The following is a 26,098-nucleotide window of genomic DNA, read 5'->3' as shown; positions in this document are numbered from 1 at the left end:
CCATAAAACCTTTCAAATGGCTTTCCACAGGAGGGATTTGCATGCTGACTCATCCCTGTGATATTTATAACCTATTGCCAAATGGGCAAGATTTCTAATCGTACCATGGAAATGACATCCACTGCATGGGAACGGGACTCATTTACATTGGGATGATTTCCCCAGATTTATTGCAGATTGCCTTGTTTGTGCATGCCTGGCCTTTAATGGCATTTATAGCAGAAAACAGTAGTTTATGATGGTAGTTCTATGAGAAATGTATTCTCAACTTTCCATATGGAGGGGCCCATAAAATTCAGCTTGGGTCACTGTTGGACTGATCACTGCAGAGTGAGTGAGATCTACTCTATGAAACTGAAAAGGAGTGATAATGGAAATGCCAAAGGAGAGAAGTTTGTTTTATGAGAGGAGTCTTTGCTTTATTCCCTGGACATGAGATTTCATCTTCAGCCTTGGGGTCATTGTACGTGCCCCTCCCTTCTCACTCTGCTCTTGGAATATCTAATTCTATTCAAGGCTGAACTTCTGGTATCATAAGAAAGGACCTGAGAAGACATCTTGCTGAACCCCCTCTTTTATAGATGACAAAACTGAGATCCAGGAAAGTTGCCTAAGGTCATGCAGGTAGCAAACATCAAAGGTGGGATTTGAACCCAGGTTCTTTGACTCTGAAGTCAGTGCTCTTTCTAACCTCATACCACTCTCCTTCCCTGTTCTTAGGGTTGTCCTCCTACCAATTACTTTGTCTATGTTCTGTGTAGACATCTCTACACATGCTATTTTTCCCTCAATAGAATGTAAGCTCTTTGAGGGTAGAGACTATTTTCATTTCTGGCTTTTTCTCTTCACTAACTAGGACAGTACACAGGTATTAACAAATGCTTTTAAAATTGAATTAACTGGGGCTTAGTTGTCGGCAGAATTTTTAGCTTTTGTTTCAAAGGCGCATAGACTTAAACATCCATAATTTAGAGTCTAAGATGGTTGACTGAGACTCAGAGATGTTATGTAACTTGTCCTTGGTCACAAAGCCAGCACGGGGCAGAGGCAGGGTTTGAGACCAGGTTTTACTGTTTCTCAAACCTCAGTTATCATTACAGGGTTAAGTCGTATTCCTAAGACTGAGACTGAGAGAAGTTCTGACTTGCATCGGTTCCTTGTACTGGTAAAATCACAATGAAAAAAACGTCAGGAAATGTGACAGTCTCTGAAGAGTTAAAGATGAATAGCACTCAGAGGGCCCTGGAGAGGGGTGGTGGGTAAGAAGCAGGCTAAAGTGCATTAAAAATAAGGATCCACAATGAAGAATCAGAATCATATGATCATACAATAATAGGTTTCAAGCTAGAAGGGACCTCTCTTAACTTTACAGAGAAGGAAACTAAGTCATAGGGAGCATGCCCACGGCCACAAATAGTGTAGACCTCTGAGGTAGGATTTGAGCACACCTCTAGAGTTAGCCTTCTAGAGTGTAAGCAGAGGAATGAAGGATCTAAAAAGAAGATGGGCAGATCCAGAGATGAGAGCCAAGGATAACCAGCTGCTGAGGCATAAGCTTTTTTTTTTTTTAACTTTCTCTAAATCTCCAGTGCTTAGCACAGAACCTGGTAAGGTTTTAAAAATGTTTGTGGGCTAACCAATGGACAGCCTTTGTTGTACATTGGTAATTTAATGATGTTGAGAGAAGGATCCCAACACATTAGGTAGGTCTGTGTTGAACCTATGGGAGGGCATGGAGTGGAATTACGTGGCCTAGGATGGCATGGATGGGTGACAATCAGCATAATTGTAGGGAATACTCACATTGTGGAGATCAGAGGGCCTCAGACCTCCTATGTGCTTCATACATGTTTTTATAGAGTGGCTTTGCCTACCTCTTCCTCTCCCAAATTAAGGACTTGATGACCTGAGCCAAGGTCTGGTGGTGACCCTCTGAACTTCAGGCTGGTTCTCAGATGGTAGTTACAGAACCCGTTGTTAGGCCCTTTCCGACTTTGTATGATGTAAGAGATCTAGTCCTATGCTGGCTTAAAACCACCGGCATACCACCATGAGGATGCAGGCCACACCTCTCTTTTTTTTAATTCAATATTTTTAATGAACAAAATCTATTTTCTCTTCTTCCAACCTCCCCAACTCCATTGGAATTAATAAGACAAAACCCTTGTAATAAATATGCTTACACACACACATATACATGTATACAGAGAGAGTTAATCAGAACAAATTCCTTCATTAGCCATATCTAAAAAATATTCATCTCATTCTGTATTTTGAGTCCCTCACCTGTCTGCCAAGTGGGGGGAAGCATGTTTTGTCATGGGTCGTCCAGAACTGCAATGGGTCATTCAGATGATCAGAGTTCCTAACTCTTTTGAAATTGTTTGATCTGATAATGCTTTTGTTACTGTATGGATTGCTCTCTTGTTTCTGCCCACCACACTCTGCACTGGGTCACACAAAACTTCCCAGGTTTCTCTGAAACCTTTCCCTTCATGATTTCTCACAGCACAATAGCGCTCCTTCGCTTTTATTCACATAATTTGTTCAAGCTTTGGTCCAACCATTCCCCAGTTGATAAGCACTTTCCTCATTTTCCAATTTCTTTGCTACCACAAAAAGAACCATTATAAATATGTTTGCACATCTAGGGCCCTTTCCTCTTTTTTCGATTACTTGTAGTTATATCGATTTCTCAGAGAGTATACACAATTTAGTAGCTTTGGGGGCACAGTTCCGAATTTCTTTCCAGAATGGATGGACAAATCCACAGCTCTGCCAACAGTGCATTGATGTGCCCATTTCCCCATAGCCCCTTAACATTTGTCATTTTACTTTTTTGTCAGTTTTGCCCATCTAATGGGTGTGATCTGGAACCTCAGAGTTGCTTTAATTTGCATTTCTCTAATTATTAGTTATTTGGAGTTTTTTTTCTCTTTCAAATGGCTATCAATAGCTTGAACTCTTCCTTAGAAAACTGCTTTCTCACATTCTCTTTTGACCATTTATCAGTTGGGGAATGGTTTTTATTCTTATAAAGTTGAACCCATTTCTTACATATTGGAAATGAGACCCTGGTCAGAGAGATTTTCTGCAAAGATTTCCGCTCCCCTCAGTCATCTATCTACCCTCTAATATTAGCTGCATTGCTTTTGTTTGTGCAAATACTTTTTAATTTTGTGTAATCAAAATTGTCCAATTTACCTTCTGTGATTTCTTTGTATCCCTTGTTTGGTCATGAACTATCTCCTATAGATCTGAAAGGTAATTTCTTTTTTTTTCATCTTCTAATTGGTTTATGGAATCGTGTCTGATGTCTGAGACACACCTCTGCATCTTGATCTATGGTATGAGATGTTAGTCTATGTTCAGTTTCTTCCAGACTGCTTTGCAATTTTCCCAGCAGTTTGTGTTAAATAATGAGTTTTTACCCCAGTAGCCGGGATCTTTGGGTTTTTTCCACATACAAAGCTATTGTGTTCATTTACTTCTATAATTCACGTGCCTATTCTGTCCCACTGATTGCCACCCTATTCCTTAACCAGTACCAATTATTTTGATGATTTCTGTTTTGTAGTATTATTTAAGATTTGGTCCTGCTAGATACTCTTCCTTTTCTCTGTCTCTCTGTCTCTCTCTCTCTTTCTCTCTTGAGATTCTTGACCTCTTGTTCCTTCAGGTAAATTTCACTATTTTTTTTCTGCCTCTATAAAGTACTTTGGCATACTCTGATAGTTTGACTGGTATGAAAATGAATAAATAAATTAATTTAGATATTTTAAAAATTATATCAGCTTAGTCCACCCATAAGCAATTAATATTTCTGTAATTATTTAAGTCTGTGTTTATTTATGCAAAGAGTACTTTGTAGCTGGAGTCATCCAGTTTCTGGGTGTATCTCGGCAGGTGCCCCACCTCTTCTTGAGGGAATTATGCCAATACATCTCAGATCTGTAATTTAGTGGGTGGAGTATCATGCAGGTTCATGCCACCTGTGACTTAGACAGTTGCCTGAAGCTTAGACAGGTTAAGTGATTTGCCTGTGGTCACAGGGCTAGTTAGTAAACATCAGAGGTAATAAGTATGCCAAGTCTTTTATTCCAAGTCTATAACTAGAATTCTATTGACTAAGCCATGTAACTTCTTGAGGGAATTGAAAGTTTAGACAAATAACAAGAGTGACGTTCTTTATGATGAGTTTCTGCGGCTCTAGGCTACCATTTCACAAAGTGTGAAAAATACTGAATTAAAAAAAAACCCAACTCCCCAAATGAGTCCATTCTGTGCCTCAAATTAGATCCATGTACTTGCAGAAGGCAACTAATCCAAATGGAGATGGGAAGACAGCTGGGAGACAATGAAACAAGACGAGGTGGGGGACAAGAGAAAGCAGATCACTGTGTGCAAACCATGATGACAGATTGCACACCAAGGCAGAAAGAAGTCTGGCGGGGATCCGGAATACTCTCATTTTCTATTCGTACTGAAATAGTTGGAACTAAAGAAACCCAAGCCTTTGTGCCTGTTCCTGACGTGATAACAGCATCTACTGAAAAATGCCAGTGGTGTCCTAGAAACTAAACTTGGGGTGTGTGTGTGGGGGTTGAGAAATGGGATCTGGGAGCTGTCTACCTGGAGAGGAAAGCAATGAGAGTCAATTACAGTCTGTTTCACATAGTTCCTTTAGTAGGTGACTTTTTCTCAGACACGTGCTTCCTCAAACCCCTCTGTTAAGAGATGGACAGGGGCCACGATGCAGTTACTGTTCTCATCTTAGTTCTCTCAATATGTCCTTTACTGGGACAGGCATCCTGGGCACTGACTGGGTCCAAGCAGTTCTGTGGGGATGCTGTGAAAAAACTAAGTGCCTTTTGCTCTCTAGGTTGGGGTTTGCAAGGCTAGCACTTAGGAGGCTGCGTCCTCCCTGTATTAGTATAATCAGAAGCAGAACAGCTGAACTGTGAGGACAGGGAGGCAGCAGCAGCTGCTGCCAACAGCCCTACCAGGGGCACCAGCCTCTCCTGTACTCCCCATGCAGTTTCCAAAAAAAAGAAGAGCCCCCGTATCTGCTGAGTGCCCCATAACTGGCCCTTCTAGTCCTGCTGATGGAGCTGGGGTTATTGGAAGAAGGGAGAGCTAGAGAAGCAGGTGGGACCTCTTCGAGGGAGAGTAATGCAGTTCAAGGGATTTCAGATCATCCTGGTCACCTTCCTTGTGTACCTAGATTTGGTTCTCCCTTAGGGGTGTGTGTGTGTGTGTGTGTGTGTGTGTGTGTGTGTGTGTGTGAAATTACTGTGCATTACTTCCTTCCCTTCCTTACTTCTTCAACAGAATATAGATAAGCAGAGGCATTAACTAGTATTAGCACCAACATAGTATTTAAATTATACTGTATAAATTCAAAGAAGCTTTTCAATAATTCAAGCACCTAGGTTAAGTTAGATAGCTGACTGATTCTTTCACTGTTCTCAATCTCTGGTTTGTGTTATGCATGGTTTTGGGTTTTTTTCCCTCAGGCCTGAGTAAATACTACTTGGACACAGCTGTTTCCCAGGCAGGAAGTGCCAGCAATGACTTGGACTGTCCACAGCTGTAGATCATTCAGAGGGGCCGAAGGGTGAGACCAGCATCACATGCTTGGGCTTAAGAGGATGCAGTCACACATACCTTGCTGAGCATAACAAATCATGGACCAAGGCCTTGGCTCAAGTTTGGATCTCATCGGAGCCCCATTTCTTGGAACTCAAGCTTGGACTATACTTTCTGCCTGACCCAGGCTTTCATTGTCCCATCGGTGTCAACTGGGATATCCTTCTAGCTCAGGTGCCCAATTTGTCCTATACTTTGTGCAAACTACATCTCTACTTGGCTTGTTTCCTCCTTTGGCCTCCTCTAGAGTGCTATCCTCTTTCTTGTCCTGACTGGCCCAGTTATACTCTGTATCTATCTATCTGTCTGTCTATCTATCTATCTATCTATCTATCTATCTATCTATCTATCTATCTATCTATCTGTATATGTATAGAGTGCCCCCCAGGGCCTCCACTAGCCCATAGCCACTGGTCAGCCTTGTTCCTGTACCCTTCTATAGACAGGGCAGGAAGAACAGGACCTTTACCTTTACCTTTGAGGTAAAGCTTTCTTGGGTGTGCTTGGCTCCAAAAGTACTTGGGGCTTCGGAGCAGATACAGAAGGTACCATAAAGCCTTAATGGCATTTTTTATCCTATTATTTGTCACAGTTGCAAACAGTCTAGTCATTCCATTTAGAATAATAGTTAATGAGAACGGCCTCAGTTGTCCTTGATTCATGCTCTTCATTTCATCTCCAAGTTGAAAGAGAAAGAAATCGACATAGAATGACAGGCCCATGAGGAGCCCACAGATGCCCTGAGTGGTTCACCACTGGTTTCCGGCCAAGTGCCTTCTACGTAAGGCATTCAAGGCTACTTCTCACTGTGCAATGATCGCTGATGAAGTTGGTTTGGGTAAGCCCTGAGCTCTCACCTACAAAATTGAATATCAGCTCTTGGAGGGCTTACATCCTTAAAAGGGCTTGCAGGCAGAAATCCAAGCTGGATGAGAACATAACTTTGAAGACATGTTGGCTGAGAACACAGGGCTTTTAGTAGGGGTATTGAAGTGGTTTCTTCATGGAGAGAAATCACCTTTGATTTGGTGCTTATCTGCATTGTGGATTGGATTCTGTGATTCTGTATATTATTACATATGTCCTTGTTGTTTCCTCCATTAGGATGTAATAGCTCATTGGGATTGTTCTGTTTCCTTAGTGCCTGGCACCATGCCTGGCACAAGGAAGGCACTCAATAAATGCTTGTTGATTGATTGATTGAGTTGTGAACTGTGTCTTCATATCATGATACAAGATGGGCCCCTCAAGTAATGAGATTGGCCTTCTTGGGTCGGTGGAGGGGCAAGGGGGGACCTAGCTGATTAATTAGCTCCAAAGGTAGGTAATTGCCAAGGACGACGATCCAAGCATGCTTTGGGCGATGGCTACACTGTGGGAATGAGTGTGTGGCCTCCGGGTGACCACTTTGAGAACAACCCTAATTTGGATCATAATTCTAGAATGGGAGAGGCCTCCGAAGTCCTATAATCCAACCTCCTTATTTGACTGATAAGGAAACAGAGACTTAGACAGGTGAAGTGATTTGCCCAAGGCCACACAGGTAGCGAGTGTTGGAGGCAGGATTTGTACCCAGGTCCTCAGGATCGAGGAGCAGTGTTCCTTCAGTGCAAAGAGCTGGTCATGAGTTAATAGGATCATGAATTTAGAGAAGTGCCCCAGTCCTTTTGACACTCAGTTCAGGGATCCCACCACTTCAATTCAAGAAACATGAAGGTCCATCTACCCCAAATCTAATTCTATATGCTCACAAAATCATTGATTTAGACCTGGGAAGGATTTTACAGAGCATTAAGTCCAACTCCTTTATTTTACAGATAAAGTTAAAGTGAATTGCCCAAGGTCACACAGGTAGTCAATGGCAAAGGTGAAATTTGAACCCAGGTCTTCCGACTTCAAACCTAGCACATCCTCCATTGTACCACATGGCCTCTGAATTAAATTTAGTTCAACAGTCCCCCAAAAGCATCTGCTCCATTCCAGGCACTCCATGGACCATGCAATAACAAAAATGAAATAATTCCTTCCAGGTGTGTGTGAGCAGTGACATCTTGGAAATCAGTAAACATTACAAAAAGGGTTTCATTTATTGTTTGTTGATTGTGTAGACTTAAGAAAGTGACTGAGGGGATGTTAATAATGAAGCTTAAACCTAAAAGTGTGTCCAGGGTACATGTTTCTCCCCTAGAGAGTTAGTTGTTAAACATTTACAGGCACACCCCTACTTTCTCCCCTTAAAAAATTTAAGTTTAATTGGTCAGATTCAACATGCACATAGATAAGGAAATAAACTAGTGTACTTGCTAAATTAAAAAAAAAAATTGTGTCTACTATGTGCCAGGTGTCTTGCCAACATGATCTCATTTGGCTCTTACAATGCTGGGAGGCAGGTGCTGTCACTGACCCCGTTTATACCCACCCCAACATGCGACTTATTCAGGTATCTGTGACCCATCGCTATGGTGATCAGACACACACACACACACACACACACACACACACACACACACACAGAGTTAATACATGAATTAAAATGGGCGTTATCCTCCTTCATCTGGTTTCATTCTGGCATAAAAAAGAAATAGAAATTGGCACGTCGTGCATGATTGACATCGCCCTCCAGGATCGTTCAGAGTTTTTGTGAAAGCATCTCTGGAGACACCCGAGGATGGGGCGGAGGGAAGGATGACAATGTCCATGCACAGCTGCTTTGCAGAAAGGGGGTCGATGATGGAGACAAGACACATTTTTGCAGAAAGATGCAAGGGTAGGCTCTTCTTTCCCATCCTCCCAAGGTGCATCTCCCCCTCTTGTTGGGGACCCCTATGCCAGCAGGCTGGAGTCGCTCGCATTCTCCTAGACCTGGAGTCATCCCAGGCTGTGCTCTGGCCATCTTCTGAAAGCAGGCCTGTCATCCCCTCCTGACTTTGTCCACCCCTCGTTCCCAGGCCACAGCTGGCCATGATGGATGGGAAGTCCTCAAGGCCTTCATTCAAAAGAGCAACCCATACTCAGGGTCTTCATTGGACTCTTGTCACACTCCATTCCCTCTGTTCTCTCCCCAGGGTTCACAAAGCTTCCTCCTCCTTCATGGTTTCTAGACAGTGACCAGGGGAAAATGCTCTGTCCAACAGTTTGCTTTCAGGAAAAGGTAAGCTCAGTGAAGGCAAGGGTAGAGTCTTTTGTTATTTTTATGTCTGCAGTGTCTAGCACACTGACTGGCCCATAGTAGACACAAATTGTTATTGAGGGAAGGAAGGAAAGAAGGAAGGGAGAGAGGGAGAGAGAGAAGAAGAAATGAAAAGAGGGAGGGAGGGAGGGAGGAAGGAAGGAAGGAGGAAAGAAATAAGCATTTTCTAAGCCCTTCCTGTATGCCAGGTCCTGTACCAGGGACTGGGGAGAAAAATATAAGGACAAAGAAAGACAGATCCTGCCCTCAAGAAGCTTCCATTTGAATGGGGGAAAACCCCACACAAAAAGGAGCTGAAAACTTGGAAGGGGGTGGGATGTGAAATGAATATCCCTAGGATGGCGCCATGACTTTGAAGTCCAGAAAGCCCTGAACAAAACCAGGAGGGGACAGAAGGCCGGTGGGCCTGGGCCCCTTCACAAAATGGAAGCTTCAAGAGGAATGCGCCCGTGGGAGAAGAGACTAGGGCCTCAAGGAGGGAGATTGCAGGGTGAGCAGGCCACCTTTGTGGCTCGTTATTGCTGCCCTGTGAATGGATCCCTCATATTTAAACAGAACACCCATCTTGGCAGGTGCATCAATGTGGCGACATGTTGGTGGCAGGTGAACCACAGGAAGCCTTGAAGCTTAGCCAAAATCTCTACTTGGCTTCTCATTCTCCAATTCAATCCCACAAACATTCATTAAGCACCTACTGTGTGCCAGGCCCAGCAAAGGCAAAAGTGAAAAATGGTCCTTGCCCACAGGGAGCTTTCATTCTGCTGGGAGGTGTGGGGTGAGTGGAACTATAGCGTGCACACAGATAAGTAGATACAAAGTAATTTTAAGAGGAAGAAAGTGCCAACACCAGGAGGGGTGATTTACTGATGAAGGAAATGGCCTCCAAACTGAGTTTTGAAAGAAGAAAGGTGAGGATTCCCATAGGCAGAGGAGAGAAGGAAGAGCATTCCCAGCACAAGGGAGGCAGGAGATGAAACATTGAACTAGCAGACCTGTCTGACTCCAATAGAGAGTCCGTGAAGGGTATTAATACAATAATAATAATAGCTAATAGTGCTTTATGGTTTGCAAAGAGATACACACGTATACACATACATTATACACATACATATATGTGTGTATGTATAGGTATACATACATACATAAATATATATAATTTATTTGATATAAAATATGATTGGAAAGGTAGATTGAGGCAAAACCGTGGAAGGCTTTAAATGCCTGCCTGAAAAGTTTATATTTGATCCAAGAGGCAACAGAGAACCACCGAAGATATCTGAGTAGGGAAATGGCGTCTCCTGACACTATCAATATCCCGTAAGTCATTATTATCTTTAGCACTGAGGAATTAGCTACTCGGAAGTGGAAAGAATGATGGTTTGTGAATCTGAGGACCCGAGTTCAAATTCCACCTCTATCACCTAATGCCTATGCAACCTTAGGTAGGTGTCTTAACCTCTCTGAGCCCCCATCACCTCCTCTACAAAAGGGAAGGTTGGGCTAGGTCATGTCTACAGTCCTCACTTTAGGGTCTGTAGTTTTATAAGTAGTTAGTCTTTCGCTAGCTTCTGGTTTGGTGTGTTCTCTTGAAGACAGAATCCAGCTCCTTTTTTCAGGAGAAGCGCCCACTCACTCTCAATAAGTCAGGATTAATGCTCCCCTTGTCCCCCCACCCCACCCCAGCCAGGGGACTCATCTCAGTGCTCAAGCTCCCTCTCTGACTTGGACCTCCTCTTAGCCCCTCTCCTTAATGACTTCAATCTTTCATCTTCAATGTGCCCTTTCTCTTTGGTTCAGTCCTTCCAGTCTCCTCATTGGGAATCAAGAGGTTAGTGATGCCATGAACTTGAGAGTTTTCATTACGAGGCTCTGGGATGTTGGAAGCAGAGATTAAATCCTTCATCTTCTGTGATTCATGCATATGGATACAGCTAGTCAGTCAAGCTGGAAAGAGATGTGCTGGAAGGAATGTTTACTAAATGTGAAGAGTCTTCAGGAAAAAACCAAACAAACAAACAAAAAACATCTGTGCCAAGCAATCAGGAAGCATGCATTCAATACCTACTATGTGTCAGGTACTGTCCCAAGTGTGCTGGGTGACCCATCATTGGGACGAGATGTATTTCCTTCAGAAGGTAAGCCCTCCCTTCCAAAAGGCTGAATAAAGCCAAGGTTATTTAACCTTTTGATGACAGAGAATCCAGGCTCACAGTTTGAGCTATCCCGAGTAGAATGGGCAGATGGTGCAGTGGATAGAGTGGACCTAGAGTCAAGAAGACTCATCTTTCCAAGTTCAAATCTGACCTCAGACACTTAATAGATGTGTGATCCTGCGCAAGTCACTTAGCTCTGTTTGCCTCAGTTCCCTGATCTGTAAAATGAACTAGAGAAGGAAATGGCAAACCACTCCAGTACCTTTGCCAAGAAAACCCCAAATGGGACCACAAGAGTCAGATAAGACTGAAAAATGACTGAACAAAAAAGGAGAATGGGCTACTTTGAAATGTGAGGCAGTAAATTAAAACAATTCTGAGATATCACCTCACACCTATCAGATTGGCTAACATGACAAAACAGGAAAATGATAAATGTTGGAGATGTGGGAAAATTGGAACACTAATGCATTGTTGGTGGAGTTGTGAACTGATCCAACCATTCTGGAGAGCAATTTGGAACTATGCCCAAAGGGATATAAAACTGTGCATACCCTTTGATCCAGCAATACCATGACTAGGTCTGTATCCCAAAAAGACCATAAAAAAGGGAAAAGGACTCGCATGTACAAAAATGTTTATAGCCGCTCTTTTTGTGATGGCCAAGAATTGGAAATTGAGGGGATGGCCATCAATTGGGGAATGCCTGAACAAGTTGTGATGTATGAATGTAATGGAATACTATTGTGCTAGAAGAAATGATGAGCAGGCAGACTTCAGAAAAACCTTGAAAAACTTACATGAACTGATGCTAAGTAAAATGAGTAGAACCGGGAGAACATTGTACAAAGTAACAGCCACATTGTGCAAAGGCTAACTTTGATAGACTTGGCTCTTCTTAGTGACGTAAGGATCTAAGACAACTCCAAAAGACTCATGATGAAAATGCTATCCACATCCAGAGAAAGAACTATGGAGTCTGAATACAGATGGAAGCATATGATTTTCATTTTTTTTGTTTTTTGGGGATTTTTCCCTTTTGTTCTGACTCTTCTTTTACAACACGACTAATGTGGAAATATGTTTAACATAATTGTACATGTACGACCTATATTAGATTGTTTGCTGTCTTAGGGAGGGGGGAGAGAGAAAAATTTGGAACTCCAAATCTTACGAAAATGAATATTGAAAACTAAACAAAAAAGAAAAGAAAACAAGGGTGAGGTGGTGAGGTTCCCCCTCCCTAGAGGTGTTCAAGCCAAGGTGGATGGCCACCGTGGGGGATGTGGCACAGGGGGCTCTGGCCACTTGGCTTTGGACCAACGAGCACTGAGCCCCCTCCCTACTCTAGCCTCTGTCCATTCCGGGGCCTCAGGCTTCCTTTTGTGGGAAAGCTTTGCTGATGACCTCATTCTCTCTCCTCATATTATCTTGTATTTGTTTATTGCTCTGTTTTATTCCCCCAAGAAAATATAAAATGTTGAGGGCAGGGACTGGTTTGTTATTGTTGTCGTTGGTTCTGTTTTATTTTGCATCTGTCACTACAGAACCCTGCCTGATGCCTGGCGCAGTTATCACAGTACACAGGTCTAAAGGGCCTTAGGAGCTTACATTCCAGACTCCTCATTTTGCACATGAGAAAACAGAGGCCCAGGCCGGTTAAATGACTTACCAGAGGCAGTGGTCATCAGAGAGAGGAATGCTCCCATCATGGGGTCATAAATCCAGGGCTGGGAAGGACCTCAAAGGTCATCTGGTCCAACACTCTCATTTTATATGTGAGAAAACTGAGGCCCGTAGACTTGGGCAGGTAGTGAGTGTCTGGCCAGAGGATTCAAGCCCGGCCCTCTTCACTCCACAGGCAGTGTTCTTGAGGTCAATGCTTATTGAACGAAGGAACGATAGAGTTCAATGGACGCACGATCCCATGGATGTGGGCACTCAGCCTTTGTGACTTGCCTGCCTCTGGCCAGCGTAGTGGAGGCATTCTTCTGGGGCTCTTGCCTTTCTGGGGGCACTGCTGCCTCGCTGCCACCATCCCTTCCAGGTGCCCTGGTGATCAAAGCCAAGAGGAGCAGAGCACGTTTAGATAAGGGACATTCTCTGGCTCTAGATCTGGAATACTCGCACTGATTGTGGTTTGGATAAATTTTCATCATGTCGAGACCCTGCTTCTCACAAGTCTTCAAGATAGACAGGTGCTCATAACCCTGCAATGGCTCCCATTGCCTATTGCTTCGAGTCCCCATTACTTGACTCGCTTTGAAGGCCTTCCAACCTCATCTCCTGTGGCTCTCCTCTTACTCACCAGTGAAGCAGAGCTCCTTGCTTTTCCTTGTGTGGATCTTGTGATTTCCTGCCTCCTTTGGTGGGGTTGGTCACGCTGTTCTCTAGCCCTAAATGGAGCCCTCTACCCTCCGCCTTCCTTGGGGAAGGCTATGAGGAGCAACAAACCTTCTCCGTCCTTTAAGGTCCTGTTCGACGATGCCTGTGTTGTTTTCTTTCACACCATGGCGGCCGTTATGTAAGTTGTTGTTTGGTTCTGCCCACTTCACTCTGCATCAGTTCATATAATTCTTCCCAACTTTCTCCAAATTTCTCTCTTGTTATTTTGTATGGTTCCATAATATACCGTTATACCCATACGCCGTTTGTGTAATTATTCCCTAATCAATAAACATACACTTTGTTCCTAGTCTCCTTGTTACCCCAAAAGTGCTAGTACAAATATTTTGATCTACATGGAATGAGGGTGTCTTATTTCCCCCCAGATTATAAAGTTCATTCATTCATTCATTCATTCATTCAGCAAGCATTTATTCAGTGCCTATTCATGGGTAAAGCGCTGCACCAGGTGATAGGGATACAGAGACACCCTGAAACATCCCCTGCCCTCAAGAAGCATACATTCCCTTCTCTTGGGAGGGAATAACTTTCACATATAAAAGCATAACATTTATGTAAAGTAAATACAAATTAACTGCGGAGCCACTGAGCAGCCAGGAAAGGCCCTGTGTAGGCAACAGCACTTGACCAGAGTTTGGAAGGAAGCTAGAATCAGGGAGCATGTCTTACATGTCTTTGAATCTCCTCCAGTACCTAGTGCAGAGCCTTGTACATAGTAGGTGCTCAACAAATACTTGAACTTAACAGGGCTGAACTGAAGTTCCAACCCAGGCTAAGCAGTGTTGGACTGTACATTCCTCCCATTTAGTTAAAGTCAGAGAATGTTGGAGCTGGAAGGAGTCTCAGAGATCATCTAAACCAGTATCTTCATTTTACACACAAGGAAACCGAGATCCAAAGTGGGCAAACTACTTGGCCAAGACTAGCCGTTGATTTCAGAATCAATGTTGGCAGCTTGTAAGGGACTCAGAGGTCATCCAGTCTAACCCTCCTCATCTTACTGATGAGCCTGGGGATGGGAAATGGCTTGCCCCAGGTCACGCATAGTAAGTGGCAGATGTAGGGATCCTGGGCTCTTTCTATTATAAGACAAGGTATCCCTTAGAGATGTCCTGTGCTTGCCTACCTTCTGAGTCAGTTTTTTTCTTTTCTGTCATCCTTCACAGGCACTGAGTAACAACTCAGAGTGGGTGAGATACCTGTGAAATGGGGTGACAGCTCTGAACACTGAGGTCCTGGGAGGTCAGGAGGTCAGGGCTCTAGACTGAGAGGTAGCTGGCCATTGCTGCTCCCATCCTCAGCAAGGACCCATTACCCTGTATCACTGGACTTCGCTTATGCTCCCTCAGAGCAGGACCCTGCTGCCCCTGTAGCTCAGAGCACCTCGGACCTGGAGCTCTCATGAGTTAAAGGCTATAGCTGTTCCTGTTGTGTTCCCCCACCCCCATTTCTGCCCACATTGTGTCTCTACTCCCTAAGCCTCAGTGCCCATTGGCTCTAATTGGCAAAGCTTGGTGTCACGTGCTTAATAGAGTTTTAAATTATTTTGATTAAAATGTCAAGGGATGACAATTTAAAATTAATCAAAACTGCCACCCCAGCATTGCACCATTAGTTACCCAGCCAGTTTGAGAGGATGATACCAAAAAGATTCAAAGAGGGGAATATAGAGATGTAGCAAGATCCCCCTAGGATAGAACCTGTTCTGGGTGGGTGGGGAATCTGGATGGTCATGGTCACCCTCTTCCTAATAATAATAATAATAATAATAATAATAATAATAACAATAATAATAATTTATCACTTAGATAATGACCACCTCCCTATACTGGAAAGAGTACTGGATTTGGAATCAGTTCAAATTCTGCATCTGCCACACACTAGTTGTATGACCCTGGGTAAGTCACCTGGTGTCTCTGGGTCTCAGGCTGCTCATCTAAAAAATGGGAGGGTGAGATGAGATCCTCTTTAGGGTTCCTCCTAGCTTTAAAACTTGAAGGCCTGTCACACACACAGAGTAGGAAGAAAAGAGATTCCACCTTTGTTCTTAGCCTTGACCATTCTCCAAAGTGTCTCCTATATGAATCCCTGCCCTCTTGGGCTGAAACTCCTGGTGATATCGCATGTTTTTCTAGATACACAGTGTCTTTTCCCTGGTCTTGGTCAGTCTGTCCCAGCTTCAGGGAGCTGGGTCACAGGGACCCCTGTCCTCCCTGTGCAGCAGAGACAGAACCCACGTAGTGCGTCCTCATCCCCTGGCTGTAGTCACTTCCTGGAGCTTCCCTTTGCAGTGCAGAATCTGCTGTCACTCACTGTGGGGTGGCTTAATCTTCTGCAGCTTAGAAAGAGTTAACTTCTGCCTTTCTTAATGAATTTTTTGTTCATTTTTATTTTGGGGTCCAGATCTGTGATTTCATCAGCTCAGGGAAACTGCAGTGTGCCCTCCACCTCAAATCCTCATCGTTCTTGTCTGTGTCTCTACTGCCTTGCACAGTGCCTGGTTAGTAAATAGTTAGAGCTTAATCAATACTTGTTGAATAATTGATTGATTGATTGATTTGGGCAGAATGGAACATGTGGGTTCTTTGGCTGCCACTAGGATGCAGTGAGTCACTGGAGAAGGGCAAAGAGTCCCTGGGTGGGGGAGGGAGGAATGAGGGGAGAACCACTGGAGAGAGCAGACCCCTGTCCTCCTTCCCATTCCTCCAGGCCTTCTTTACTGCCCCTAATAAACTGAACCAACTGCAAGGTGATGAGGGAGGAGAAAGGATGTGCACAGGCTGTTCCCAAACCTTCTCCCCACCACTAACCATCCCTGCCCAACCTCTCTTCCCATTCCCCCTCCCAGCCCCTCAAAAAGGATAGTGCAGAGAATGGGGGTGGGAACAGTTGAAGTTCAAATGTATTTTAAAAGCGACTTAAGCCAAATCCAGGCATTAATTATAACCCCCTCCCCTTGTGTCCCATCCTCCACCCCTCCCCAATTTCTTTGTATTTACTTTGTTTTTGTTTAAATGTGAAACTTCGTCTGTGCCCTAGTAACTCCTGGAAGATTGGGAATCTTCTGTTTTGGACTGGATCATAGCAGACCTTTAATAAATGTTGTTGAATTGAATTGAATTGAAGGAGATGATTGTTTCTCCTATCATCACTCTTAGCTGTTCACTTGTTTGGCATTGATTTGGGGGGTTCAAGGGAAAGGAATTCATTGCTCTCTCTCTCCCCATCCTCAATCCTTTCATTATGTTTCTCAGTGTACCAGCTGTATACTCTAGGAGAGAGGGTGGTTTGAAGACAGGATGGTTTTGTTTTATATTGGTATCCCCAGTGCCAGGCCCTGTGCCTGGCATGTGGCAGATGCCTAATATTTACTTATTAAATTGAATTAAATAAATATTAATAATAATAATAAATAACAAATAAATAAAATTGAATAAAGGGAAATGCCTATTTTTTTCTGGAAGAGGGGGCAATTTATCATGCACAGAAAATAAGAAAACCTAAGAAATATGTCATGTAAGAAAACAAATGTAGTAATAATAGTAATAATAACAATAACAATAATAATAACTAGCATTTCCATAGCTGCTTAGCAAAATACATCACATGTTAACTCATTTTATCCTCAACAGCAATCCTGTGAAGTAGGTGCTATTACTACTCTCACCCCATTTTACACATGAGGAAACTGAGTCTGAAAGAAGGTAAGTGATTTGCAGTCACCGAGCTGGTAAGATCCCACTCCACATCCAGCACTCTATCCTCTGATGTTGGGAGCTGTCCCTAAGCGGAGAGGCCACCTCTCGATGCAAGCCTTTGACCAAAGGATGGATGACCACTTGTTAAGCCACAGTCTTTCAGGTATGGGCCGAACGAGAGATCTATGGGCCACTGAAATCCTCTCCTGACCTGAGCTGATGTGATTCTGGTGTCTCCCTGTTTGGTAGCCAAGGGAACAGAGACACATTCTCCATCGCTTTGCTATGGTAACCAGTAGCTGACCCCAGCTCTGAGGGCTGGTTTTGTCCACCCTGGGAAAGGAACTTGGGGTTGGCTCGACAGAAGTGTGCCGGTCCCTGGCCTTTGTCCCCCGGCTCTCAGCCCCTCTCACTGAGTCTCGTCCTGGGCCACCAACGCCGCCAGCCACAATAAGCCTCGGACAATTGGACGGTAGCCTGGGGCCTCCACTCGACGAAGTGGAGTTTACTTTCTACTTGAGGTTTTATTGACTGCAGTAAGTCTAATTGAAACAAACACTTTGATTGCTGCCTGGTCCCATGGCTGCTTATGAGCGAGCCGGAAGATCTCTCCATAATCATTTTGGCCAAATGGGATTCATTTAGCGGGACAATTATTCCAGGCGTTTTATTGGTTCACGTGGTGGGCCGGGAGTGTTTTCTGAGCGTAATTACGGGGAGCATTTTGCACTGGGGTTAACCTTCTCGAGATGACAGACTGAAAAGTGGTGGTGAGAGGCCAACGGGGCCCAGCGCCCGCCACATATATGTGGAAACGAGCCCTCCCCTCTGGCTGCTTCTGGGGCCCAGGGTACTCATGAAAATTAAAAGGGGGCTTTGCTGAAGCTGACAGTTTGGGCACGGGCGGGGGTGGGGGGGAGGGCGTAGCTCCTTCTATGGGGTGCTGCCCAGAGGGCAGAAGAGGAAGCTCCACTCCCTGACTTCTCCTGTGCTTGCTTGTGGGGGATGGCCAGCTGCCAGTAGGAGAGGGACGGTGGCCCCCATGGGCATCGCTCTTCCTCGGCAAAGGAGACCTAGAGTCAAAGCCGTGGAATCAGAGATGGTTGTTTCTCAGTTGGGCCTGACTCTTCACGACCCCATTTGGGGTTTTCTTGGCAGAAATACTGCAGTGGTTTGCCATTTCCTTCTCCAGTTCATTTTACAGATGAGGAAACTGAGGCAAACAGGGTGAAGTGACTTGCCCAGGGTCACCCAGCTAGGAAGTATCTGAGGCCAGGTTTGAACTCAGGAAGATGAGTCTTCTTCACTCCAGGCCTGACACTCTATCCAAGGCACCACCTAATTGCTTCTGGAGTCAGGAGCTTGGGGTTCAGATCCTGCCTCTGATATTAACCAGCTGTGTGACCACAGGGCAAGTCAGTTTTCTCATCTGGAAAATGGGAATTAAATATGCTGGCTATTTGTTTCTTCTAGGATTGTTGCAAAGAAAGTTTTCTGAACATCTAAAAACACTATACAAGTGTGAATTATTATTTCAAATGTTTTTCTTCTCATTTTATATTTGCTGGAGTTCAGATAGAAGATCCTTGAGACAGGAGCTGTATTTTCATTTTCTTTATCTCTCAAGCTAGTCAGTAAACATGTATTAAGCACCTACTATATGCCAGCCACTGCGCTAAGCCCCAGGGAGACCACAAAAAGCAGAATCGATGTTCCTGCCCCCAAGGAGCTCACATTCTAATGGGAAAGATAACTTACAAACAGCCAGGTCCACATAAACTGGACACATGTCCCTGGCAGGTAGCCTCAGAGAGAAGCGCCTAGCAGCAACACAAAGTCATTCCAAGAGGGAGAGTGCTCATATTCGAGGGGACCACCGAGGAGGTGATTCCCGCCTGTGCCACGCCAGCGCCAGCTGTGGTTGGACACCTTCTCAGTGGTTAATGTGGGCTCTGGTGCTGGCGCTTCCCTGGCCTCTTCGCGGGGGTCACAGCAGCACAGACATTGCACAGTATGGCCGTTCACCTTTGACTACCCCAGTCCCCCCCAGACCAAACTCCATTCTGCCATGTTCTCATGATCAGCACATTCTTATCTGCATCGTGTTTTTCCCCCACCGAAAGCCTGCAGGCGTTTCTGACTCTACCAGGCTTCCTGGACCGTCCTACCCCTGGAGAAAAAGAGGGGCTGTCAGGATCAAACATCCACTGTATTCCTGAAGAGAGAGTTGATTTAGCACCTTCTCAGGTATGGCGATAGGGCTAGGCTGCAGCTGGTGGGGGAGGGAGGGCACCGATTCCTCAAAGCCAGGTGTTACCTGAAGGGTTTCTTGCCGCACCTGGAGGGGGGTGTTGCCCAGTTCCCTCTAGGACATCAAGGGTGTAAGTAAAGCTAAGATGGTTTTTACTCCCTCCTTCCCATCCAGATTTGCTTCTCCGGCTCCAAACAAATATTTGGCACGAAGACTTTGCCATGGTTTTATTTTATTTTTTCTATTTGCTGCTGAAGAGATGACCAGATGAGATGTCAGTGGGCAGCTGCCCTTTACCACTTGGGGGCTAACAGTCAGAATGGCACTGATGGAGCCCACTCAGGTTTGAGGGGCTCAAGACACAGGTGCCAGATGCTTTTACAAATGATATTCACCTATACTTCTCTTGGGCTGGGTGAATTTGAGTGAGACAGAAGAACATGTGTCTATCCATAGTGTCTGAATGGGGGTCTGCAAGCTGGGTCAACTTGATAAAAAGTGCAAAGGGCTGGAGATCTGATTATATATAATACAAAAATAGCTGGCACCAGTATATATGGATGTGTAAACACACACATATGTACCTATAAATATGTTAATAGCAACAATACCTATTCATAATTAATGGTATAATTATTAATTATTAATAGCCATTAATAATTAATGGTAATAATAGCATTCATATAGCATTTTAAGGTTTGCAAAGAGCTTTACAAATATATGATTTTATCCTCACAACAACCTTGGGAGGTAGGTATTATTATTATCCTCATTTTACAGAGGAGGAAATTGAGGCACAAAGCAGTTATATTGCCTAGGGTTGCAGAGCTAATATACATATACATATACACGCATACATACATGCCATTATATATGTAGGTATATAGGTGCATATATATACACACATTACATATACACATATACGTATCTCTATATCTATCTGTTTCTCTGTCTCTCTGCCTGTCTCTGTCTCTCTCTTTTGGTCTTAATTTGTGGTTTCATCACTGCCCATGCAGATCACAATTCAACTCCTAGCCTTACAGCATCAATCAATTAATCAATAAGTATTTATTAAGCACCTACTGTGTGCTATGCACTGGTATTACCCTGGGGCATGGAGAATTCAGATGACTTGCTCAGGGTCACACAGCCAGTCTGTACCATAGGCAGGACTTGAGCCCAATGGGCCATGCTGGTCTCAGGGATGTTTATACAAAACTTAAACGTGCAAAGTGCTTTACAGACATGATGTCCTTTGGGCCTTACAACAGCCCTGGGAGAAAGATGCTCACAGATCTTGTCACCTCCCATTTGGCAAATAATGAAGCTGAGGCTTAGAGAAATCAGGTGATGTGCGCAGAGTCACATAGGTTTAAAGTATCAGAGGTAGAATTTGAACCCAGGTGTTCCAGGCTCCAAGTTCAATGCTGTACCACATTTTGATTCTTCTCCCAGATACCTGGACGATTGCTGGGTCATATGGTGTGTGTGTGTGTGTGTGTGTGTGTGTGTGTGTTAAACTCCTGATGACTGTAAGGTCATTGGGTAAAACTTCAAGCACATAGGAGACTATTATAGCATGTTGGTGGAAGGCATTTATGACGACACAATCCTCCTTACTGATATCAGCATCTCTGTGATCATGGCCTCTTCCCAGCCCTCTGGTAATGACAGCAGAGCCCAGGAGAAGGAGTGTGGGCACTGGGTCCAGAGCCTATAGAAATGACAGTGTTTAGAGCTGGAAGGGACCGTAGAGGACATCAAGTTCAACATCCTCTTTTTTTTTTTTTTACAAATGGGGAAACTGAGTCATAGAGAAGTTAACTGACTTACCTAAAGATCATACAATATCTAGAAAGGACCTTAGATATCATCTTGTCCAACCACCTCGTTTTCCTTATAAACCAAATCAAATGTGAGAATGTATGTAAAATGCTTGCAAACCTTAAAGTGCTGTGTAAGTGTTAGCTACTGTTATTACACAAACGGAGGTTTGTAACTGAGGTTCAGAGGAGTTCAGTGACCTGTCCAAAGTCACGCAATTAGCAAGTATCAGAGCTGAGTTCTGAACCCAGGTCTTCTGACTCCAAATCTAGGACTCTGCCCACGGTACCATCTTGCTGAAACCTATGAGCCTCAGCAAGTCACCTCTCAGACCCTCAGTTTGCTTATCTGTAGAAAGGGGATCATAATGCTTGGATGGTCAAAGGTAGATATCTCACTGGGCAGTTGTGAGGACAGCACTTTCTTGCCTTTAGAAACATGAGCTATTTCTGCTGAAGGTCCTGGAGGAACATGGATTCTTTCTAGAGTGACCCAGCTCTGGGACCTCTCCCTGAAAGTTTGGATGCTTGTCTGTGGCCTACAGGTCGGTGCCCAGCACACTGGAACCCAAAAAGAAGAATTATCATCACAACTCATATTTCTATAGCCCTGCAGCTTCTGTGAAATAACTATGTGGCAGCTAGAATAGGTAATGGTATCCGCTCTTTATATCCTCCTCCTGGCTTTGCTTCTGAATTTCTAGACCTCAATCCCAGCTTCAGCTGCAGTCTCGTTCTGGACCATCTCTCTGCCAGGCTCCCCGCCCCCTTCTCCTTTTAGTGAATTCCTCCTAAAGCTTCCACTTTGGGGAGGAGCCGAAGCTGGCCAACCTTCCCTCCCCCGGTTCTCCTTCTGACTTTCTAGACTTTGAAACCATGCCCCAAGATGGGTACCCCTCACCTGCTCCCCCTTTTCTGTGTTGCCTTCCCCTATTAGAATGTAAGCTCATTGAGGGCAGGGACTGTATTCTCTTTTGCTTATATTTGTATCACTTTGAAGGTGTTTAATAAACACTTGTTGCCTTAACTTCCCTTTTTACAGAGGAAAAAAACTAAGGCCCAGAGAGATGAAGTGAATTGTCCATGGTACAGAGCTAGTAAATGTCACAGGCAGTATTGGAAGACAAATTCTCTGACTCCAGTTCCAAAACTCTTTTCCTTATGCTATAGTTCCTAAAAAATTTTGGGGAAAAATTGATTGATCATGGACTGAGGCTTAAGGTTTCTCATAGGTCACAAAGCATTTTTTTAAAAAAGATATTTTGGCTTCTTAACATCACAAAAACTGATCCTTAAATTTATCATAGATTCTTGAAAGTGTTCAAAGAGAAATGTACTCTGGTCTATTCCTTGTTCTTGTAAGTCTCAATGTTCTGTTGTTAGCAGATGGCCCTAACACTTCCTGAACCTATAAACAGATGTGTGTGCAAGCATATACACATCATTATGCACACTCTTCTTGAATCTGTCTAACCGTTCACGGTCTTTCCCTGAGAAAGAGAAAGTGACAGACTTCAAAGAATAAACTCAAACCTCACAGGCTTTATATACTGCAAGGCAGGAGTAGGTAATTAACCTGGGCAGGCTGTCTTCCCAATGCTGGCTGTTACTGTCTAAGAGAAACGTACACTGTGCTATGCCTCGGGAAAATTTGGCAGAGAATCTCATGAATCCAAACATTTTTTTTTTCTTTTGCTGCAGTTACCAAAAAAAAAAAGGAGATTTATTTCATCATTGCTCATAAAAGATCATTGGGTCAGAGCCAGAAAGGACTTCTGAGGTCACTTAGGTCCACTCCCTCGTTGTAGAGATATGGAAATGGAGACCCCAAGAGGTTTAGTGACTTTCCCAGGATTGCAAGCTAGTATCTGAGGCAGGATTTGAACTCAGGGCTTTCTGACTTCAGATCCAGGACTGAATCCACAAAACACTTTAACTTTTGTAAAACACTTTACCACAAATTATCTCATTTGATTCATACATAAAAGGAATTGCCCAAGGTCACCCAGGTAGTAAGTGGAAGAGTAGGGATTTGAACTCTGACCTTGTGATTCTTCATTCAGCATTCTTTCCACTGAATCTGAACTAGGTTAAAAGCAGCCCTCTTTTCACTCCCTGCTGTTAGTAATGTGATTGTCTCTCTCCTCTTTCTGCTTCAGCTCCTGCGTGTGTTAACCAGAGATTGAATCTGGTTTGAGATTATGTAAACCTCTTTGCCAAGAGAGCATTGCCATATCTCCTTTTGAGACCAACTGAAGCAGGCACGAATAGGAAGCCAGAAACAAAAGCCATGGGCAATTTCAGCCGAATCCTTTCCTGCAGCAAAAAAAGACATCTCCTGGGAGACCCAGAAGGGAATGTCAGAGCTCTTAATGAAACTAATCCCCTTTCGCTTCTTCTTTTCAGTTCAGAAAAATAAGATCCATATGGTGCGAATAAAATTAGCTAAAAAGTGGTTTATATGAGGCACACATTTCAAGAAAACAGAGATCATGTAGAGAAGGAAAGGAGAAAGGCAGCAAGCAGTTACTATATATGCCAGGCGCTATGTTAAGTGCTTTACAAATATTATCTCATTTGATCCTCACAACAACCTTGGGAGGTAAGTGCTATTATTACCTCCATTTTACAGATGAGGAAACTGAGACAGACAGAGGTTAAGTGACTTGCCCAGGGTCTCACAGCTAGTAAGTGTCTGAGGCTGGATCTGAACTCAGGTCTTCCTGACTCCAGGTCCAGTGCTCCATCCACAGCTAAGCCGCTTGCTGCCTGATGCCATGTATTGCGTATTTGCATACTGGCTGGCACATAGTAAGTACTGAAATGCTTTTTCTTTCATTTATTCAAGAGCAGTAACCGCATACAGACCCTATTCAAGTGGGTGCCCCTTCATCACTGTTTCCCTAGACAGCCTTTAAGAGCCATGGCTGAGTTATTTGTACTGCCCAGCCTCCTTGTCCTTTCTCCATCTCCTGACTCCAAGCATTTCCACTGGCTGCCCCAGTGCCTGGAGTTCTCTCCTTCCTTGTCTCTGTCCCCTCACTTTCCTGGCTTCCTTCAAGGCTCCGTTTAAGTCTTATCTTCCTAAAGAAGCCTTTTCCAGTCCTCACCTGTAATGTCTTCCCTCTGAGATTATGATTGCCAATTTCCCCTGCACGTAGATTGTTTGTACATAATTGCTGTATGTTGTCTCTCCATTAGACTGTGAGCTACTTGGGGGCAGGGACTGTTGTGTGTATTGTTGTTGCTTGTCTTCTTTGTACCCTCAACACAGCACAGCGCCTGGCATACAGTAGGTACTTAATAATTCCTCGTCGGCAGACTGACTGAGCCAGAATGGCAACTGGTTATCAATTCAGTTCAATTCAGTTCAAATCAACAAACATTTGTTAAGCACCAATGATGGGAGTGTGGCGCCTGCAGAGACCCCATTGACTTTCTCAGCTGGGGAGATGACTTCTGGGAGAATCCTGATGACGTCTAAGGGTGACTGGGGAGCACACTTAGACATTCTGTAACTGGTTCTGATGGGGTACCGGCCCAGGCCAGCCTTGGGGTCGGGAGGAACCTTTTCCTAGTGGCTGCATTCTCAGAACTGTCGGTGTCTTCAAAAAGGCCAGAGGTGATGTGGTCTTAGGGCCTTCTTCTGCTTGGAGGCTTTATGGTCCCCAAGAAACAGGCCTTGGGTTCTTGGTTTTTTGGTTTGTTATTTCTCTGTTCTAGGGGAAGGGAATGGATCCTTCGGGACCTTGTGAGGGAGAGGGCTCTAGACAGTGTCTTGCCATCCTGGCATTCCAGGCTGGGTTTTGCACACATCCCAGCATCAATGCCCAGCATCAGTCCCCAGGTCTTCTTGACTCTGAGGCCAGATTTTTATCTGTTACACCTCATTTCCTCCCAAGACCAAAATATAGACAAAGAAATACAAGGTGCTTGGGAGGAATGGGGGAATACTAATACCAGAGGGTACCAGAAAAAGCCCATTGGGGAAAGCGGCCTTCAGCTGAAGACCATTTTTGTAAGGAGGCTAGGGATCCTAACAGGGGACTCTCAGAGCCCCCTTGTCTTCAAAGTGGTTGACCTTAGCACTGACTATTTCTTACCAAACGGTCCTAAGCCCTCCTCTTTCCCCCAAGAGAGTCATGCCCTCACTTTCCGGCAAAGCTCTGGCCTCCCCTGTATGTTGGAGAGCTCCATGGAGGAGAGAATGTGATGGAGTCCAGTGTGTGTGTTCCCAAAGGGGTCATCACCACATGTGAAATCAACAATTTCCATTTGCGCAGCAGTCTGGCAGGGAACAGGGATGCTCTTCTAACGAGGTGCTACCTGTCTTGGATAATCTCTCTGTCCTCCTCCCCTTATGAAAGCAGGTCTGACATATCTGGGGCAGACTGAGAGTAGAAATGACAGCGACTGCTCAGACTTCCACGGAGGCAGCGGCTCCCCAGGAAAGATCATTTGTGTAACTTTAGGGAAAAAGACTCAAAGTTTAGACAGATTTTAAAATTTTCTTTCTTTTTTCATTCTAATCCAATGTAGCAACCTAGATCAGTCAGAGCTGTTAGATGAACGCTTAGCTCTAGACTTTTCAGTGGATTTGAAAAATGTGTTTTTCTAATTTCATGCTATGTATTTAAATTGACATCCTCTCCCCAAGGCTTTGTCCTGCACCAGTGAATATGACAACCTTGGACCCCTTGAAGAAGGATTCTTGTTTCCATTATTCTGGGGGATCTGCATCCTTGACAACTTTTCAGAAGTCACTTGGTCCTTCCAAGGACTAGCCTCCAGTCTCTAGGGGTGGTTTCACAGATCACTGGATGGTACTTGTTGGACAAAATAACTCTTCTCTCCTGTCCTTTCTTTCCTCTCCCCTCTCTTCTTCTTCTTCTTCTTCTTCTTCTTCTTCTTCTTCTTCTTCTTCTTCT

The sequence above is a fragment of the Vombatus ursinus genome, unplaced genomic scaffold, assembly GCF_900497805.2.
Source record: "Vombatus ursinus unplaced genomic scaffold, bare-nosed wombat genome assembly UNPS02014799.1, whole genome shotgun sequence".
Taxonomy (NCBI): domain Eukaryota; kingdom Metazoa; phylum Chordata; class Mammalia; order Diprotodontia; family Vombatidae; genus Vombatus; species Vombatus ursinus.
Note: the sequence above shows the minus strand (reverse complement) of the source record.